Raw genomic sequence first — 21,370 nt, forward strand, 5'->3', positions numbered from 1 at the left:
TTGAAGAAATGGCTTTATTGCAGCAGTAGTTATTGCAATAACAGCTGGTACTGTCAACACTGCTGTATGAGAAGAGCTGTAGTGGTAGATTTGGTTCTCACCTACAATATGAAGTAGCTTATGAGCCTCTCACACCTTTTTTTTTTTTCCCCCTCCAGGAGAAGTAATACAGAGTTGTTTTAAAATATAAGTGTTGTAGATACAGAAGGATCAAAAGGAGAAACCAAGAGTAAATTTACCATAGCTGTGTATTTTGAGACCAAGAATAATTGCACTATTTCTGGGAATGTAAGAAGCCACAATGTGGAATAATTATTTAAAAGTTTTGCAGCTAACATTCATTCTTTGCAGAATGAGATGCTGAACTGAGGATTTACAAAAGCAGAAGGCATCTCAGATAAGATGCCAGATGTTCCAAAGCAACAATAGTATTTATTTCGCTATCTACTTTCAGACAGTAATTTACTACCTGATAGAATGGTTGCCACTGGATTTTTTTTTATTTTAAAAAGTAAATAAAAGAGATTATGGCAATCTTTGAAAGAAAGCACTAATGCATTCAACTGAATCTTTTTATAGTGCTTATATACCTTATATAAAGGTCACAGATGAAGGGAAAGCAAAATGTGCCACCTCCCATGTCAAACGCAGGATTTTCTTGAGAGTAGCAAATTGTTCTGTTACTTGAATCTTGTATCCATTTGGGACTGAACAATTTTTTTCTGCAAAGCATTCAAATGTGTCTTCTGTCTGGTAGACTATATCCATCACTGTACTGAAACTATTGTTCTAACCCTGAAAGCAGTTTTCCTTCGTGGATGAGCATGTTCTAAAGTGCCAGTTCACTTTTCACGGTTGTGAAAAGCCATGTGCCTGGGTTGGTTTTTTGGTTTTTTTTTTTTTTTCTGTTTCGGTATGAAGCAGGGAAGAAGAAGGTCAGGAAAGAAGGGATGCATGTGAGAATGTTTGTTTTTCTCCAAGAGAAGGGCATAGGCAGGCTAAATTGATTTTTATTTCCAATAAAGGGTGGAGAGTGGAGGGAGAAGGGAACTGTCAGAGAAAGTGCATGGAAGAAAAATACATTAAATAAAGCATCGCTAAAATGTGTATAATTCAAGGGCAGAATATATATCTTGTAGGAAGGATTGGACCAGGCTTCATACTGGAGTTACGCATTCTAAATTTTTCCAATCCCATTATTACTGTGACCATTGCTGTTACAATACTGATGAATAGAAGGTTGTTCAGACTTCCTGGATGATTTCCTCAAAGTGGGGGTGTCATTGGTTATGCAACATCTTCTGCACACCAAATGGTACCAAGAAGTTATTCTCAATATTATCTGTACTTTGACCTGCTAAAAAAGGAATACCTAACTTCCTTTATTCTGTGTGAAATGAAGTGGTTCAGACACTGCTTGTACAATTCCTGCCAGAAACAACAAAGACTATAAGTTAATAATATTTCTGTATATTTAGCTGGTCTCTAGAATATATGACTTTAATTGAAGTTTTGGGGGATTTTTTTGGGCAAATGATGTGATAGAAGTTGTTCTTTGGCACATTTGCAGAAGTTATGGGACAGGAGGAAGTGCTGTTTGTTAAAGCTTAAGCCATTAGATTAGTCTCTCCCATGCTGTTTAAAAAAGAAAAAAATAATCTTTAAGGAAAAATACCTCAATCTTGTCTGAGTAGTATTTTCATCCATATTATCTGTGACACAGACCTTCAGAGAATCACTGTTCATTAACATGCTCTTGCACACTAAGTAGACTGAAGTCACTGCTGTCAATTTCCTACTAAAAGGGAATGTTTCTGTAACTTGTGATAGTGACCTCTTTGTTCGTGTCTTGTTAGATAATGCAGGATTTTATTTTCCTTTAAAAAAAAAAACAGTTTCTTTGAGAAAGTTGATCTATGCTTTACATGTAAATATGTTTTAAATTGATGGCTTCAGCAATGTTGTGGCACAAGTCTTTCAAAAGTCTTTTTTAAATGACACTAGCTATTTTACAGATGCCTTTGAAGGTATTAAAATCATATTGTGGTTTTATTAACTATGATTTTTCTTCCTTGGTCTATCATAAAACTGTTTTCTTTTTATGTTTTTAAAAGTGAAGTCACTCCTTTAATATTAAATCAACAATTGCCATGTTCTATTACTCATGCTACAGACCTAATTCTGGCACTAAGGAGATAAACAAGAAAATAGAAGTGCAAGGGTGGGGGGGAAACCCAAACACAACCCACACTTACAGCTGAAATGGACGTGCTAACAAGGACTGGAATTGGAAATTATCACGCAATTTCTCATATGACTCCACTTACTAAAGACACTACTACATGAAAACATCTTCTACAGCTTATTTTATAAACAAAGTGTTTATCTGGTACTGTCTATGACATTTAGAGAATGAATCAGCATGGCTTCTTATGATATGCAAAGGTTTTTCAATCTCTAAATAGTCTTAAATTATTATAAATGAGATTAAGACCTTCAAAGACTGTTCCATTTAAATAGCTAAAACCAGATTTTAACTAAGCCAAAACAGGAATTTTCCTTAAAACCATTCTTGAGGGCGGAAACAGTCCTGGGTTTCAGTGAAGTGCTTCACTTTATGTATTTTTATTGTTTTTTCATCATCCATTCCAGTGACAGAAACCATGTGCCAGTTCTCAGCTCTTCAGGCTTTCCACATGTCTCCAAGCCACGTCCTGCTGCCCTTGAACTTTGGCAGAGCCTTTGGGAGGAGCACCCCCAGTGCTGCTACCCTGGCTCCTTTTGGGGGGCAGCAGCAGGCTGGGATGGGTGCGAGGCATGGGGAGCACCACCTGCAGCAAGAGCTCTCTGCTGGTTGCAAGGGTGGGGCTGTGCATCCAGCACCTAAAGCTTGAGAAGAAATTTGCTTATTTAGAACAGAACTTGGCCACCTGTTTCACCAAGGATCAGAAATGGCAATGACAACATCAAAATATTAATGAGATTTTCTTGTCAGTTGTTATATGATTATAGTAAAATGATGCTTCTTATCATGATTTATAGGTGCTTCAGTGTTTGCAGTAGAAGTGCAAGCGTTACCATTTATTGACTTCATAAAGAGCGACTGTAAAAGATTAAGGTCAACTTTCTCAAAGGCTTTGCTAATTTTCAGAGGAGCAGTAGATGGTACATGGTCTGACTTTGGATTTTCACATATGCAACCTGTTAAAAAATCTGGGCTTAGAGAGAGACAGGGCTTTGGTTAGCTCTTGATATTCTTGTAGAAGGGGTTTAGATGTGCTCTGTCCTATAGACAAAGTTAAGGTCGTGTAGTTATTCTCTTGATTGGTTCAGATGTGTAAAAGCTACAATCAGAGTAGTTGATTTTTCTTTATACAAGAGCCGTTAAGGCAAGATTTACTTTCAGATGTGAATTAGAAACTTGCATCTGTGCATGTAATATAAGCAGCTACAAGTTTTGGAAATAACTTTCCATAGTGCCTTTAATTATTGGAAAATAATATTTGTACAATTGAACTGAAAGTACAAACCAAAAGATGTATTTTTCAAAAATTCAGTCAAGGATTATTTTTCCAGGCTTTTTAAAAGCCATTCATGACACATAAGTATCAGAATATTTTACTTTCTTTCTAGCTATCAGGGTTTTTACAAATAAAATCACTTAATAGCCTCTTTCTAACTCTTCAGAAAGTACATGTCTATCAAATATTTCCTAATAGAACATAATATTATATTTGGTACAGTTATTAGTATGAAAATGGATAGCTTCCAGAACTAATTAATGTGATGTTCTTTTGCTTTTGTAAATAACTGCTGGCTCAAAGGACCTGTGCATGGATACTGGATAAATGCATGCAATATTTTAATACTGTTTCATTTCTAAATAGTTAGCATATGAGTGTCAGGACAGCATTATGTAGTCAAATTATTATAGCAAAATGATGTTGTTTTAATGGAAAAAAATTGCAAGTCTTACCAGAAAGTCAACCCAAAGGTACACCAGCACATTATGAGTATTTCAACCCCCAAATAAGAGGAGTATCTCTCAATATCTGGATAAACAGTCCTTATTTGGAAGACATCAATATTATTGCTATTACATTGTAGATCTTTATGTTTCTACCTAGTTGCTTGCTTGATGATGATAAAATCTAAGCCATACAGCGTTGATCAGTTTATCAGCACATTATCTGCATGCTGACTTCAGTCATTATCTCTGGATTGGTACTGTCTGGTTTCTCTTAGGGTGGGGGACTTGAGGATTCATGTATGGAAAGCAGACATAGCTGACACAAAAGTTTGATAGTTCTAGAGAACTGGAGTTCATGCATTTGGCTTCGGGTTTTCTTTTCATATGCTGAAAATGATTGGGCATATATTTAATTGAGTTTTCACATGCCATTCAGTAATACTTTTTTCCCCTAGGACTCCTCTGCAACCCAGTCTCATCTATTTTCACCAACTTCCACTCACAAGTGCCAGAAGATCAGCTGAATGCTAACCAAGCATCTAGCCTGGCAGATAAACCCTCAAGGAGGCAAGAAAGAATTATCTGTATTAGAGTGGCATTTCAGAACTAATCCCACATTCCAAAAAGGGGCATATTTGGGTTTAGCAGTCTGCATTAAATAAGCAGGAGGTAAATTTGCAACAGAAGACTTATTCTGTCCTCCCTAGAGGAGTCTGTTATTTGAGATGCCTTGCCCAGTAATGTGATGTGGGTCTGTGGTTGACTTGAAGTACTTCTAAGTCCAGTGGGAAACAGATAGCATCATCTTGTTTGATTTCTTTTTATTAGTTCTGCCTTTGAGTTTGTAATACAAAGAAGGATGAAACAAAGGTCTTCTAAAGCTGCAGGATTTGGGACTTTAGAGAAATACTTCTGTGTTGGCTTTTTTTTTTTTAATTGAGGGGAGCAGGGAGGGATTGACACAGAGAAAGAGGGATGTTGCATACCTGGTGAAAAAGCTGATTTAACTGAGATTCAGTACAATAATTATAGCTAGGAAGAATTATCTAATGTTATTCTTTCAAACATGGTTCTTTGAACTGTGACTCCCATGCTTTCCATTAAATTGTGTGAAGAGCTACCTCATCTCATGGTCAATATTGCCTGAACTGTAACACTTCCAAGATTACATGTTGCTCTCTGACATGTTTTCTATCTTTGTGACAAGATCTGAAATGGGTAAAAATTTAAATTTGTTTGAATTCAAACTGAGTTTCCACTGGTCTTTTCTTGGTTAAAAAAAAAGCTGTGCCGTAACACAGCTAGCACTGGCTGAGTTTATTCCTGGATTGTACTACAGCCAATAGCCTGGGAACCACAAACATTCAGTCCTACCATAATCCATTTTATATTTGAGATCCTGCTCGCTTCTAATACCCTATTCATCTGTGTTATTCCACAGTCCTTAGGTAACCTACCATAAAAAGCCTGTATTATGGATAGTGGAACCATAGTATCAATCTTCAAACAGCAACCTAATTTCATCATAATACTAATATTTTGAATTAATATTTCATATTATACTTTGCTATGAAATTCTGTTCCTCCCCACAAAATTCATGAAAACAAGTTAATGAATTACTGATTTTTTTTTGCTTAGTTTGAGGAATCCGGTATTCACCAGGCGAGGTGGTACATGTAAAAGGAAAATCCTGGGTGTTAATGCAGGGCAGAGCAGAATTAATCCAAGACTTAAACCAGTACTCACCTGCTAATTTCAGATATATCGGAAGAATTTGGTTTCCTTCTAAACAGTCTTTCTTGTTTTCATATGCTTCTGCTACCTCCCACTGCAACAATTTACCGGAGAAAGAAATGTTAAAATACTGTCAAAAGGGCTGCTCTTACATGTCTCTTGTCCCAGAGCGAGCTGGAGAGTCAGAGAATTATGTGGGAGTAAATTTAATCTCAGACATTTCCTGAGTAATTTTGCAGACACAAGAAGGGTGGCTGGTTCAGATTAGAGCCAGGATAAGAAGTTAAATTTAGGCTGCACTTTGATATGAAATCTTTGGAGTCCATAGCAGTGTAAACAGTTTTTAGCTATTCTTTGCTCTCTGTTTATGCCCTTGCAGGCTTTTTCTCAGCTGTACCAGTATCAGCATGAGAGAATTGAAGCTGGGAACTGATCTAGATTTTTTGACACCATATTTTTACAATAAAGAGCTGGGAAATGGGAAGATTGATAAAAGGATGACAGAAAATTTAAACCACTTTTGCTGTTGAGCATTTCATATTGTCTAATCATGGCTATAGAAATAGCTTTGTTTGCCTGTAAACAGCCAAATTGCCTATGTTCTTAATGTTCATGGAGTAACTTTCCAAAGGACAGTAAGAAAAATATCTCCTCCTTTTAATAAATTCTGATTGTACAGAATGATAGTCTTCTCTTGCAAAAAGTGGGAGTTTGGTCTTCCACTGGCTGATCTAGGCTTGATCCCATAAATCATGTGGTCTGGGAAATAAATGGGTTGGACTCTTGTGGTTGCAGAATGTGATAAATAAAAGGCCCATTCTGGGAGCTAAATCCAATTCCAGCTTCCCAGTCTAGGCAAATGTAGTGAGATCCTTAGAAATAGTCTGTATGGAGAGAGTGTTGAATAGAAATAAACTAAATAAACCTTCCCATATGGCTCATTGAGAACACCAGGATCTTCTGTTTGAATGTCTGAGTCCTCATCTGGTTTCGCTCAGTAGAGTGTGGATTTATACAAGGTACTGCTTATTTCCGACCATTTTTTAGAAACTCTCATAGCCCAAGAAGTTCAGAGGGAGCAACAGTAATAGTTTTAAATGTGCCCTGATTAATAGGGACCACCCTATGTCTTGTGTGTTTGACATTTGGAAATATCTGTTATTTAGTCCTGATGAGACAGAACTCAGCAAGAACCTACAACTGTTAATAGTTACTTCTGAAAACTTGCTTCTTAATATGTCCAACTGAGAATCAAGCAAAGTTGGGTGGGCGCTATTTTTGTGTCTAGTAATATTTTAATCACTTAATAAAATGCAAAGTCAATATGATTGCATTAGTGATATGATTCAAATACATGGAAACTCAGATTTCTGGAAAACTGTCCTGGACTGGAGGCTGCCTGCTGTTTCAGATGATTATCACTTCCCCTGTGAAAGGGTGGGGGGAAATGGTTCAAGCAGGTAACAGCTGCTTAATTTGCTTTCTTAGTCTCACATCACCCACATATGGAAGAAGCAAAATCAGGTTAACACCCAAATTTAAACATAGTAGACATGTATTCTCATGATGTCAGTAATAGAAGTATGTGTAAAGCAGCATGTATATTCTGGAAAGGAAGCTAACCGTTGAAGCCAAGAAACATAGTCTGGCACAAATCTTTTTACAAGTCCAGAAAGACTCGATGATCTACAGATAGGTGTAGCTTAACAGCAGGAAGAAAAAGGAAAAGGGGGTTGGGCAGCTGTCTGCTGTGTTAGTAGTACCAGACAGTGCCAGAGAGTTGGGAGTAGCTTCAATGGGTAGTAGTGCAATTCCACAAATCTATTGCTTTGTTTCATTCTGTGTTTGGAATGAACACAGTCCAACACTAGCAAGTTTCGCTACACAGTGAGGATCTGGCACAAACTGTGAACACAAAAATAGAGAGGGAGATTCCTCAAATTATCATGAGTTAAGATCATATTTGGAGAAATGTTAGCCTGTTGTCTTAATAATTGCTGTGATTTTTATCTAAAATATTAAATTCTCCATATGAGGAAATATTCAAGACATTTTATGGGAAGAATGCAGTTACAGTTTCTAAAAACCTGCTAGCATAAGATAGAAGAATCAATTATCAGTCACTCAGGTAGTAAAATGCACAAATAAAATGAGTTCTAATAACTACATATTCAGAGTAGACATGTTCTGCAGGTAGTTGCCTGTTCTCTGGGCACCGTGCACAGTGTATAAGCAATCAGTAAAATCTTTCTGATTTAATTTAAAGGACTCTTAATTTTTTCCCTCTGGTTTATTTATTGATGATATTTCATGTTACTGGTATAAACACATCATACCAGGGAAGAAAAAGAAGCCTATTCATGGACAAATGAGCACAGAGGCCCGTTCAACAAGAATTTTTACAATAGGCCTTTGCAGTGCATTGGTTTTAGAGAGAGGGACGAGCTGGTCTTCTTAAAAGGATAATTCCTTTGATATTTTAAGTCTCACTGCTAAACAATATTTCTGCCTAATGAGAGGACTACAGCTGTTTACAGAGATGTGTGTTGCCCAGAGCAAACAGAGCAAGGCTGGGGGGAACAGATTGACACCATCAGCCCAGGAGCTGCCCTCATAACTGCAGAATGAGACACCAAAAGGTCTGTCTGGTTTAGTGCCCTAGTTCTGGTAGCCCCCCACTTCTCTGAAGTTTTCCTGTCATGTATTTGGGCACCAGCTGTGAAAATCTTAACCTGCCACATTCTCATCCCTTCCCAGTGTAGTTACTCCTAGGGCCAGAGCCATAAAATCAAACTAGATGGTTGCTTAGGGCAGAAGATTGCCAGAGGAAGGAGAATTAGCCAAGGCCTTTCTTCTATTTGTCTGTCCCAGAGCCCCTGAAAACCAGACTTGTCACTGAAAAAAAAGTGGTTTCAGGGAGTGGGGGGGGGTGGGAAAATTGCTGCTTTGTCCATTACCCTTATCAGGTCTGGACTGGCTGGCACTGATTCTATCCCATCATCCTAGGGATGGAAATTCTTGGGTTTTTTTCTTTTATTACTCCTTCCCCATACTGGGAAGATTTGAGTTAGATTCTTGCCTGCTCTTTAAAGCTATTAGTGGAATATTCTTTCTGTACACTTAGCTGGCAGGTAAAGTTTAATAATTCTGCTGTTACCTTTATGTTGCCAATCCACTGACATTGTAACAATAAGAAAGTTTCAAAATCTAAACAAAAATTAGAGTAAGAATGAGCAGAGAAATTACTCTCTAATCTACCCAAAGCTGTATTATTACTGCTTAGTGTCTGAGCTCAGTAGTGGGGAAGGGGAAGCATGATAAATGACTGAGGAAGGACGTGCTTCAATAGAGCTCTGCTTTGGTCTTCAAATTAAGCCAAAATGAATTGGGCAGAAACATACTTTGAAACAACGTCCTCTTGCCCCCTCCTTTTCCCCTGAGTACATTAATGATTACAAGATGTGGGATACATATCTGAGCAGCAACAAGAGCCTGCCTTCCAAAGTGGAGAGGAATATGGGAACGCACCCAGAGGAAACATAAGTTAGCCACCAGGCTCTTAACATTAAGAAGTACTATCAGCAACAAGGGATTGTAATACCACACATGTATCAAAACCAGGCTTTGATTCTGTATTTTTATTGGGATTTTAAAGGTATAAAGTGTCTGTTTTCAAATAAACAGACAATTGTCTTTGTTTCTTTTTTCTGAAGACTTGTATTTAAAGGTCAAAACTTTCTTCCATTTAGAACGTGAACATGATAGCACTTTACATTCCCTGGACATGAAATGGCAGTCTAAGACTTAATCCTATTTATAGACAAGGAAACTGAGGCACAGAGAGGTGTAATAACTGACAAAAAAGGCCAGAGTAAAACTATGTTCCTTGAAATCCAGTCCTCTACCCTGTTCTTTGATTAATTCTGTGTATCTGGTGAGCAACCTTTTGTCAACTCTTCAGTGACTTTTTATTGTTCGTAGAAGTAAAGCAAATTTAAGAGATGCAGAAAGAGAACGCTGTCTCATGAAACACCATAAATCTGTCTTCCTGTGCCTCATTATTTTCTTCTTTGAGAAATCTGAGAGATAAAGGACCTGCATTTTCTATCCCTTGCACTGTTTGCTGTGAAGGTACTTGTTCTGGATGGATTGGGGTGGTATGTTCTCAACAAAAGAAACAATTTCTCAAATTTATTGTTTTTCTCTGTAGATGAAAGAATTCACATTTTTGGAGTTTTTTATGATGTCATTTGGCTAAATTTAATTTTTCATATAATTAATATTCTGATGCCTGAACTTAAACAGTTCAAACTGTACCTCTGTGTGGACTCTTCCTTACAAGAAGATAGTCTTTTAGATGATCTGGCTATTTTATTTTTTCCTGTTTTTATAAAAATTCTCTTCTGCTCACAAAGCCCTGAATGGTATTCTCAGAGTAAAGGTTTGGAGTGGGACAAAAGATGCATTTTTCCTTTTCTTAGCCTGGGACTAATGGTATGATGGGTGTTTACAATGATGTCCTGGGCCACAGAGGTGTGGTAAACTTCCTTTTAAGATCCTCAAGAGCTGCTGTAAATTTAAGAGGGCTGCCTTAGTTCTGCACTAGGAAAATACAAACAGCTTGTTGTAAGATGTCTCAAATCTCCTTCCCTTCTTTCTCCTTGGGCTGCCTCTCCTAAAAGATGCAATTCAAAGATTGCCCAATGCCTTTTGCCTGTAGTTACATTGGAATCTGTGTCTTCAGTTTCTGGTTAGACTAAATATTTAGCCATTTTATTAATAATCATATACAATTGCCTAAGTTATCAACAAGGTGATTTACTGTGAGTTTAATAAGACAGGAGTGTTTAGATTCAGATTTTTCTCTGTGGTCAATAAATGTATACTGCTACGTGTACAGCCAAACTTCATCTTTGCGTGATTTATTCCACTGCTGTTTTGACAGCAAGAAAAAACTGGATAATAGTTTTCTTTAATAAAAAAAAGTCCAGGATTAGGACAGCCTTCTTTTGTCATTACTGCCTTCAAAATGATTCTGGGCTGAATTCATGTACAATCTATCATATTATCCAAGGGCTTTCTATGAATAACTTCAAGTCAGTGGTGAAGATATAAAGGCAGAGTATCAAAGTCAGCATTAACTTTCAATAATTTGTTCCAGGGTTAGCTAATGCAGATCAAAGTATTCATCTATGTGATATGTCAAGCCACAACAAACTGTATTACGGGTTGTATATCTTCTTCAGTCAAAGTAAAATCCAAAAGTGAAATAAGTGTTTGTGGATGTATAAACATCCACCAAATTCAGTTGCTGTCTAAGACAGAAGGGGTATATCCTAGCAAATCAAGAATTTCCAATTATTTCACTTTCTCATCTCTGAAATATAGAATAAAAGTAGTAAAAAAAAAAAAGGTAAAAAAAGTCAATATGTTATTTACAGTCCAAATAAATTCTTCACTTTGCTCAATAGTAACAGGTATTTTCATGGCTTAAGAGGTTTTTCTTTCCTTAAAAAAAACCTAAATGAAGTTCCTGTAATAACTCTGCTTTTTAAAGAACATAGAAATCTAATCATTTCAACTGGTCATACTTATTTGGCTGTTAGAGATCTGCTGTCAGTTTCTTTACCACATTTGTATAATAGAGATAAGAAAGCTGGACTCCAAAGATTTCATGCCAGTTAAATGTAAAAAACTCCAAAGTGTCAGCATAGACACTGATAATGTGCATTTACCTCAGAAATCTGGAGGAAGAAAACCCTCATCACTAGATAGGTGTGCTGAATTCAGGACCTTATTGCATTGGGGGTTGTATGTGGGTACACATGCAGGTCTTTGCACACATTGGTGTGCAAATGCACACATTTACAGTAAGTGGGGTTTGCCTTATCTCAGGCTCTTATCTCACTGTTAGTGGCTGTTCTTCAGGAACTGACAGACCACTGATAAAAACACTTGGTGAAGTTGTCTCTTGATACTTGAGTTTAAGTAATTTTCCTCAATTATTTTGAATTATCAGCTTGTCTTTCAATCAGAAATACTGGTCTTTCATGCTAGCCATAAACTGGAAATCTTGGATATATTTCATGGCTCTCATGGAAACGTCTTCATTACCTCAGTGATGAGTCATCACTGCCATAATCTCATAGCTTTATTTGAATTACTGCAGGGGCTCTAACACTCAGTTTCTAAGAACTGACAATGAACCATAGAAGTAGGGCACAAGCATCCTCTGAGGACCTGGAACCTGTCAAGAAGGGGATACAGGAAGTTGCAAGGAACTGCATTAACCATTGCTTCACTCCCTCTATATCTTGTTTCCCGCTACCTTTCTTTTTGAGAGTTGTTGGCTTGGATTTGGCAGGGAGCAGGGTTGGAGTCTGTGATCCCAGGGGACACTTTATTCTGACCAATTGTGGAAGCAGCAGCAAGGGATAGGAGACCAACCAAAGAATGGCGTGGTTTAGGAGAAAACACAGTGGACTCACAGGCAGCCAAATGCTGTTTCCTGAGTTGTTAGAACCCCTCCTTGCATATGGTGGCATCTGTGCTGACCTTGAGGAAGTTGTGGTGTTTATGCAGATGCACAAAACCTTCAGGCAGTCTGTGTTTCCTGCTTCCAAGGAAGTCCAGGCTCCTCAGGACAGCTGAGGTGGGATAATGAAAGAGTGATACCACTGCAGAGTATCCTTCCTCAGAAATTAGTAGCCAAGGGAAATCTGAAGTGCACTAGATCATGGGTGCTTTCAGGGGATAATACTGACAGTACAGGCAACCAGCTGGGGAAGGCTGGTAAACTGTACTAAGAGCTTTGGGGGAGAGGAGGAGGGGGAAACGTTCAGCTAAGCAAATCCAGGGTTGGTTTTATGGAAGTCACTGCACAAGGAGTGGGGATAGACAGCTCTTTGTGGCAGCAGCTGAGCCCTGGAGACTAGGGTGCAGGAGTTAGGGGAGGGTGTGTACAGGGAAAGGGCAGCATAAGCCACTGTTGAGAAGAAGGGTCAACCAAAGCACTTTGAATACAACTGACCTGATCCTAAATTTTAGCAGAATTCCTAAAAAAAGCAGCAACCTGGAAACAAAGCAGCCTGTGCAGATTGGGAGTAGACGGTCCAATACTATTTTTAACTTTGTTTCAATATCTGGTCCCGCTGAGTAGACATGGGGAGGAGGCAAGCTGTGACATCTCGGTTTTCAGAAAGCTAAAAGGAGAGGATTACTACAGCACATTGCCTCTGGCTGAGGAAGAAAGCTCAACCAAATTCTCTTTTTCTCACATAAAGGAGGTCTTGTAATTATGGATGAAAGCAAGATCCTCTCTACAAACAAACAAACAATTAAAAAGTCCTTCAGTAATTGTCCAGAAGAACTTAATTAATCAAGACTGCTATACTGTTGCGACCTTGCAAACTCTTCTACTGTAGTGCCTATGTTAGGAGCATCAGGAAGTGGCCTGTTCTAAACGTATTTTGTGGCTACGGTATTAGCCAGCATGTTTTCCAACTACTGTATAGGAAAGAGATCACCACTTTAACAGTTTTCAGTAATACTCCATTAAATTGAGTTTCCTAAACAGCTTCAGGGAGATTTAGAGGAGGAAGGTGGCTTTGGCCAAATGGTACATGCATCTGCACACCCTGAAAAATGGTTGTATTTTCGCTGAGCTTATTTGGACCTATATGTTAAAAGAGTTAAAATTCTGCCTTCCAATAAGCATCAGTCTAACCTCTGCATAAATACAACCTGGTGGCTTTGTAAGCAACCTGCAGCACTCCTGTCTTGACAGCAAGAGTCTATTCCAATTGCAGTAATGCCACAATATTGACCTTGTTGGCATTGTTTTTATTGTTAAAGGAGCATTAATTTCTATATTGGATCATTTAGAAATTATAATGTAAAACAAAACAGAAAAAACAAACCAAAGAAGCACAGCTCAAACCAGTTCATAGTAAAGGCAAAGTGATGAAATCCTCTCCAGCTTTGGTTTTGTTGGAACAAAGCTGACAATTACTGCCCAAAATGTAGAAATGCTTTAGAGACCACAGAACAGTATTAGATAATCTCAATAACCTCTCAGTTTGGGGTTAGTGGTTCACTGATTTTTGTCTAGCAAGAGACATGCGTTTTTGCTTTATTACACCTTGGGATGTGTTCTCCTTTTAGCTGAGGTAATTTCCTAGATGAAGTGCTGACCATGGCTGGGCACTGCCGTTTGTCTCCTGTTCAGGTCTCTAATATGTGGTGTCTCTGCTGCCTGTTGTTGTGGCCTTTAGCCTGCTTGTGCTCCTGTGAGTCTCCTGAGGAGCAGCTTCAACAAAACCCTGCTGCCCCTCTGTGACCATGACAGGAGGTTTTGCTGTCTCAGTGGCCGGCTGCAAGGCTCTCTTATGCCCTGTGGAGTTCTGAAATTCCTGTTGGCAAAGGAGCACTCCAAACTGCATTATTCTGGCTGCTGCAGGAAATGAACGGTGGCTGGAGTCTTGCCACCCTTTTGGTTATGCAAATCGGGAATTATGCAGAAGAGCTATTTGAGTCTTGTTTTATTTTTGCTTAATCAGTTGTCAACATGTTTATACAGTTCAGTCACTGTCACTTGCCATTGTTTTGCCCTGACTCCATGTTTGCAGAGGAGTTCATCACAGGGAAGGGCGGGCAAAGAGGCTGCTCCTTTGAGAAGCAGCCGGGTGAGGCTTGCAGGCATTCCCCAGAGGCACTGGGAAGCCACCGTCCTAACCAGGCACTGCAACCCCCATGAGAGAAGAAAACACAAATTGCCAACTGGTGAATCTGCCTATTAAGCCTATGCCAAATCAGTCCCATTTGATGCTGGCTTGTCCTAATAGAGATTCCTGTCTTAATGAAAGCTTAATGAAAGTGCAGATCTAGAGTAACTTTATCACCTGTAATTGGGTTATCGTGGATTTGTTCCACCCTGAGGTTGGTATGTGGTGCAGAGCCTCCTTCATGGTAGGAGGAGGGAAGGATGAAGCCAGCAAGGTTTAATATCTGCGCTGCCACCTACCTGCGTGCTGTGGCCAAGAAAGACTGAGACAGGTAGAAGTGAGAGTTACTCTCATTAGGCAGACACAGAGTGTAAACCTATCATCCTTACTGGGTAATGACTGAGTGAAGCGAGCAGCATTCACCCACTTGTTCTCATTAGGGTGGATTCCATTGGGGCTCAGGGCTTCCCCTGGCATAGAAAGCTATAATTCATATTTCACAACACCAGCTCTTGTAAATATGATGTAGAAATCAATAAGTTCATTTTTTTAACTCATGTTCCAGTTTTCAGGTTATTAAGAAGTTCCTCATAGCCTACTTTTTACAGATCTTACTGCATGTTCTGTCATATCACCTCTAATTTTGTGTTGCCTCTTAAAAATACACACTTGCTTGTTTTTTTGAATTACAGAAACCCTGAAAGGAGTGACTTTTCAGTTCTCAAACCACCATTAATCATGAAAGCTGTTGTAACTCATGGAGGCAAATTGTGAGCATGGTTTTTTGGGTCTTTGGGGTTTTGGTGGTGTTTGTTTTTTTTTCTCTCAGATAAGTTTACCATAATTTGCAATTGCTTTCCAGCAGTGTGTAAATGATGCATCCGGTGTCTGCTAAACATTAGTCCCCCACTAAAGAATAACTATGAATTTATACCTACTGAAACTGGCATTTGCAGTGCATATAGAACTATATTCCCACCCCTCAGCTAAAAAGCAAACCTCATTTTCTTTTTTCTTTTTTTTTTTGTCATAATCATAGAATCGGTAGCAGGTAGAAACAGCAGCTTGTTCTCATAAATGAGAAGAGCTGTAAACATTGATTAATCTTCATGTAAATTCCTTTTGCCACAACCCTGCTGACAGATCATTATCCTCTCGAATGCCTGTCTCTTTAGCCATACTGCCTTGCGACTTTGTCATCCTCTATTAAGTAAACTGGGCTGTGCGTGGCTTGGAAAGGAGAACAATAGAGACTTGGGTGTTGCAGTCGGGGCTGTTGGCAAATTAATAGATGACACCTCTTGCCACTTAGAGAAGCAAGAGGAGGACTAAATGAGTTCATCAGCACAGGGCTCAGCAGTGATGTTTTGGCTGGGTTTAGTGTGGCTGATGAGACACGAAACTAAACTGTAACAGTTGCTCAGCTCCTTGCGTGATTGTTAAGCCTGGTATCTTGGCCAAGTTCCATTTTGGGTCATTATGTTGTCCTTTCTGCTGTTCCCCTGTAGTTTCAGCTGGATTAATTCTTTTTTACTTCCCCTTCTGGAAACAGCTATTTGGCACTACTGGTACTCTTCACTGGCATCCCAGAGGCTGATAAGCAAGTCATTGTCCATCAAGCACTGAGGAAGGACACCTCCTCAGTTATTAGTAACATGAATTTGTATATATGAAACAAAACAAACTAAACTCTTCCCAAAGCACTATGCTCGTAAGTATAATGAAACAATACTAGTTATTATCTGCTGTAGGTAGCACATGAGAAATGCCAGTTTAAATGTAAATTATTACAAATACAGCTATTCTAAGTAATTTACATATATTTACGGAGTATTTCTTGTGTGTAATAAAATACTTACCAGTAGCTATAAATCTTTTAAGTTTCAGTGTTGTCAAATGCCTTTTTCCATCATATTATGGTCTTAAGCAACCTCTGTTCTGTATTTTCATAATCTTCTTACTAATACTGTGGAATAATAGTCTTTGGCCTTTAGTTGAAGGTGTGGGACTAACTATTGCAACGAGAAAAACAAATGAAGTGAACATGCTGACCTCATTACAAAATAAGTGGTTGCCAAACAAATATTTCTAGCTTCTTCCTTAGAAACAATCTGATATGAAGCGGACAAGTATGTCTTCTGTTCAGCCTGTAAATACTTTGCATAAGTGTAATTAGGAACACACACTTTTTTCCCCCACAGTCAGTTTTAATTATGATCCTCTTCTCTTCCAATGTCCGTACTTTTGTTATTGAGGTCGTGGGTCGATTTTAATATTTGGAGGAGATAACAACAGAACTGAGGTCTTCTATGGAAACTGAGATATCAGATTGTTTTTACCAAAAGCCACATTTTAGAGTGAAGATTCAAATAGTCAGTCTGAAGAGATGGCATTGCCAAAAAAATTTAATACCCTTATTTTCCCTTTTGCTTCCAAGAAATGTTACTATAGAGCAATTTCATTTCCCTAAGAAGTACCAGAAACTTACAGTAGTTACTATTTGGGAAAATAAATTTATTGGAAGGGAGGAGGGTATATCTTAATGTTAGGACGTTAAACACCATTTTGTCTGTCTTTACTTTTTTTGAGTATAATACCAATAAAATTCTCTTTTGATTATAATCTTTGCATAAATTAGCACATAGTTAATTTGGGTGAAACCTTAGCACATATAAATTTTAAGAAACTATGTTCTTTGGGCAATGCTTATATGAAGACTTTGAGCTTATTTCAGGACTCATTTTTTCTCCTAGAAAATGGGAAAGCATGCTCCTTGTCTTGTAATTCTAGGAGTTCTAGTTCTTGTGTTTAATATCTAATTGTAGAAAAATAAACGAAGAAGTAGTGAAGCAGTGGGCAAAGTCCTGATTGAAATGTTATTAAAAGTTTGAGAAAACAATGCTAACAAGATGTAGTTCTTTATAAAACTATGCTATATGTATTTACTAATGTATTAGTGTGTTGGTCAATATTCAGAGGCTCTATTTTAAAAAAATCGAAACTATATCACTTAACAGTCTTACTAAATCACATATTCCTTAATGAAAAATTATTTTTAATGAAAACTGAGTGCACAGAATTTGTCTTGACAAAGTCTCTAGAAAGGCTTTACATTATGTATGGTGGCCTAGTAATTTTATTTTGTTTTCATGGGGAGAAAATAATAGCTTAGTCTGTGAGTTTATATTAATATATATTTGGTGGGCAAATGTCATGAATGTTGCTAAGAACGGGTGGATGGTTCTTAGGAGTAGGTTCTAAGAACTTCAAATAGAGGCAGAGAAATCAGACTTGGATAATTTAGACCTGATGCAACTGGCAAAAATAAAACACATCACAAGAGTACTGAAAGGTTCAAGAAATGCTCAGACGTTAGTGAAGAGTGAGCTAGACTTGAGTATGCAGGAAGGAATGACTCATATTTGTCTGCCCACACATTGGTGTCAGTGCAGCAGGGTTGTGAAGTGTGACAGTGTCTCTCTTACAACTACAAAACTATTTAATCAACACAACGAATACATTAGCAAATGAAAAGGTATCTGAAGAAGAATTCGAGTACGATAAGAGATAAATTATTCTGTCATAGATAGGTCGGGCCTATGCATGTAGACTGCCTGGCCTGCCAGGTTCTCCTGGCCTGCTTCTTTCTTCTGAAAGGTCACAGAATTTAAAAGGGGAAAATTGGGGGCTGAATTTGTTATTCTGCCAGGCTCATAGCCTGTGTGCCTGTGGAATATTCTCTCTCTTTTCTCCCACTTTCTTTAGCATCTGCCACTATCACAAAAACGAGTCCATACTTATGTCAATGAAATGTGCATAGGAGGAGTTCCTGGTAAATGGCATATGCAATCCTGGTCACAGGGTGGCAGTTGGTATGTGTATCAAACCAGGTGACTTAATGCTGAGATGCTCTCTCCCGGCTCACACCTACTCACTGTGTTATAGGGATGTATTTATGTCTCGGTTTGCAACAGCTAATCCCAGTTGTGGGTACTATACAGCAGATGGCATTTGCAACCTTGATTCTTCTTCTGGAATTAAATGTCTAGGCTCTTAAAAGCAAAACTATTTCTGTCCCTGTGGCACTTTTCTTCCTGTTCTTGTCCAATAGTTTCAGCCTTTTTACTCCCTATATATGAGACATTAAGCTCTCTTCTTTTAAGTTGCTCTCTATTTGTGCTGAGGACAACATAAATAGACCTCAGCCTTGACTTGGTTTTGGTGACTGTTATAATCAGTCTATAATTTGTATATAAACCTGTTATTCCCCTTTAAAGTAACTTCTTACATATAAATCTACTAGGCCCATCTAGATGTGAAAGTGGGAACAACCTACTTCAAAAATCCAACTTGAAGGTACTTAATCATGGAAAGCAAAATGTGGAAAATACCAAAATTCCCATGAACGAAGCAGTTGTGTTCACAGAGCAACTAGGGCTCTGTGAACCCTGGACAAAGGTGTTGGGTATGTCCTGAGAACGTGTTTTGCTGAATCAGAAGGATTTGTGGATTCAGAACTTGGAGTCCTTCTCCATAAGGAACATTTAGAAATCTTTAGGGTATCAGGGTACTTCAGTTCCTTTGTAAGGAACTTCATTAATTCCCTGACTAGAAATCTGAAAGATCACAATTCCCTGTGTGGACTCCCAGCACCGTCTGCCCTGTGTAAGAAAAAACCACAACACTTCTGACATCTGTGGACTTCTGCTGCCTAACTGGAAAATGCCTCCAGACTTGAGGTGCTTCAAGAGCTAGGGATCACTTGAGCAGGTTGTGAAGTTTTGGACAAGGCTAACTATGAAGCAGAAATTAAGCTGTTCATTTTGCATGGAAGGATTGGCTGTGTAAGACCCTTGGGATGCCAAGAAGCAGCAGGGAGGAGAAGAGACTCTGCTTTCTTCTGCAGTCCTTGTTTACAAACACTGGCAAATATAAGTACTTCTTTTACCACAGCTATCCAGTGAAAAATGCTATTCACACAAAGAAAAAGCATTTTAAGAACATCTGAGTTTTGGAAGCTACCAGAGGAAAAACCAAAAAGGATGCTGAATAAAACTTCATAAACTTATGTGGCATTAAATGGAATATTTATTAGGTAGTATCTCTTTGAAGAAAAAACATTGGTTCCCCAATTGTTCATTTGTATGTGTGCTTGAAGGATGAAGTTTAAGGGAAAAAAAGGAGAGGGAGATGCTTACAAAATACAAGGGAAAAGGCCAAGTTTAACATAACCTGATTTTGGAAATATAAAACTGATAAAGCTTGGCAAGGAGTTGTATGTGGTTATCCTGTTTAACTTTTAAGGGAAATCAACACTTGGAGGTTGTGTCTTTGAGAATCAACCCAGACTTCAAAAAGATATTCTGATAGTTGAGAAATAAACGTTAGATCTAGCAAAGCTCTTTCCAAGTTTCTTATAAATTTCTCTTATAATTTTTTATATCTCAGTGAAATGATGCAATTTGGAGTTAGTATTCTTGGGGGAAAAGGAAGGACTGAAAACTGGGAGTTTATGGAAAAGGGAGGTGAATTGACTCCACTTTTCCCAGTGTTCTAGAATGATAATAATATTGGGTATAACAAGGAATGGAGAACCCATCCAGATCTGATTTTTGGCATGTGGATATAAATTCTAGCAATGCTTGCTGTTATATGTCCTTAAGAGATTTCAAAAGTAAAAATTATAACACCAAAACTATAGTCAATATTGAGAACGATTTCTATAATAATTGTAGAGTAATTTTGTATTCTCAGATGTGGAGGGAACCAAAAAACATGTGAAGTTGCATGTCAGTCCTGACATAGATTCCTCTATTTTAAAATTGCATTGTGCTTGGATACATCTGCTTTAAAACTGCCAATAACAAAAGACACCTACTTCTACATTTAAGGTATGAAAATTTTTTTTGTCCACTGTGGGCAATGAAAGGATTAGCTATACTCATAACTAGGCAACAGTTGTTGTTCTGTAGTCCTGTAATTGTAATGAAAGTACATAATCCACTTCTTTTCTTGCAAATCCTAATTTACAGATGTTGATAGAAATTGGAGGTAAATGTAGTTCTGTCATAATCTACTTTCTGTCAGATTTCCACAACAGAAATCAAAATAGAAGATTATTGCACAAGGAAAGGATTTTTATTTAAAAGATCTTTTTTTTTAAAAGTAAGCAGTTTGATAACATTTCTAGCACTTGAAGGCTGTCTCCCTCAAAGTGATGGAAGCAAAAATGTAAAGTAAATCTAAAGGCTTGCATTTCATTAGCGTTTGCTGGAAAAGGGGAATACTACTTTACTTAAAGCACTCAGAGCTGGGCTATTGGGGAACAGCAAGTCTCATGCCTCAATAATGAAAGTTTCCTACCAGAAGGAGAACATACATGAGGTTCTGCTGTGTCTTATAAATCTAAAAACTCTCTTTTTTTTCTATCCCCTTCTTGTTTCAAAGGGGAAGTAAATAAAAAACTAATCTTTCATTTCCAGAAAATGGTTTAGAAACACTGACCCAGTTTCCTCATGATCAGACTTGGGGGCTGTTGGTATTAAATTTATTCGAAGTATGATTTCACTTTATTATATGCTTCTCATTTCATCGGTGTTCTTTAGATAATAAAGTGGATTAAATTGTTTTCATCCACAAAAGTTTGGGAATGTGTTGTTAATGCAGCTAGTTTTTACTGGAAAGCCTTTATTCTGAATAATTGTGTATTCTGTTCAGGACCTCGCTGATGGGAAGCAAAGTGTTTCTCTCCTTCATTTGCAGTACTTAAGTGAAGAGCCAGATGGGTCCAGTAGCTAGAGCTATAAAAGGAGCTCTCCTATGCCTTTGGTCTGAAGTTCAATATCGTTACATCCCTAATAGCAGCTGCTTCTGTTTGAACCCTGGGTTATGAAAAATGAACTGTATTAAATGGGAAATCATTAACTATCAGCTGAGTAATAG

The 21,370-nt window shown here is 38.0% G+C and overlaps 1 protein-coding gene and 1 long non-coding RNA gene across 3 annotated transcripts in view; one reads left to right on the forward strand and one right to left on the reverse strand.

The window, feature by feature from the left end:
* Positions 1–5,838, reverse strand: part of LOC109145929 — a 64,307-nt gene extending 58,469 nt beyond the window's left edge. For both annotated transcript variants that reach the window (XR_002047639.3, XR_002047637.3), the window contains exon 1: positions 5,718–5,838. This is a non-coding gene — a long non-coding RNA (uncharacterized LOC109145929). The remainder of the gene's footprint in view (positions 1–5,717) is intronic.
* Positions 1–21,370, forward strand: part of ADGRL2 (adhesion G protein-coupled receptor L2) — a 386,817-nt gene that overhangs the window by 33,021 nt on the left and 332,426 nt on the right. The window lies entirely within an intron of this gene.

This window comes from Corvus cornix, chromosome 8, assembly GCF_000738735.6.
Source record: "Corvus cornix cornix isolate S_Up_H32 chromosome 8, ASM73873v5, whole genome shotgun sequence".
NCBI classification, from domain to species: domain Eukaryota; kingdom Metazoa; phylum Chordata; class Aves; order Passeriformes; family Corvidae; genus Corvus; species Corvus cornix.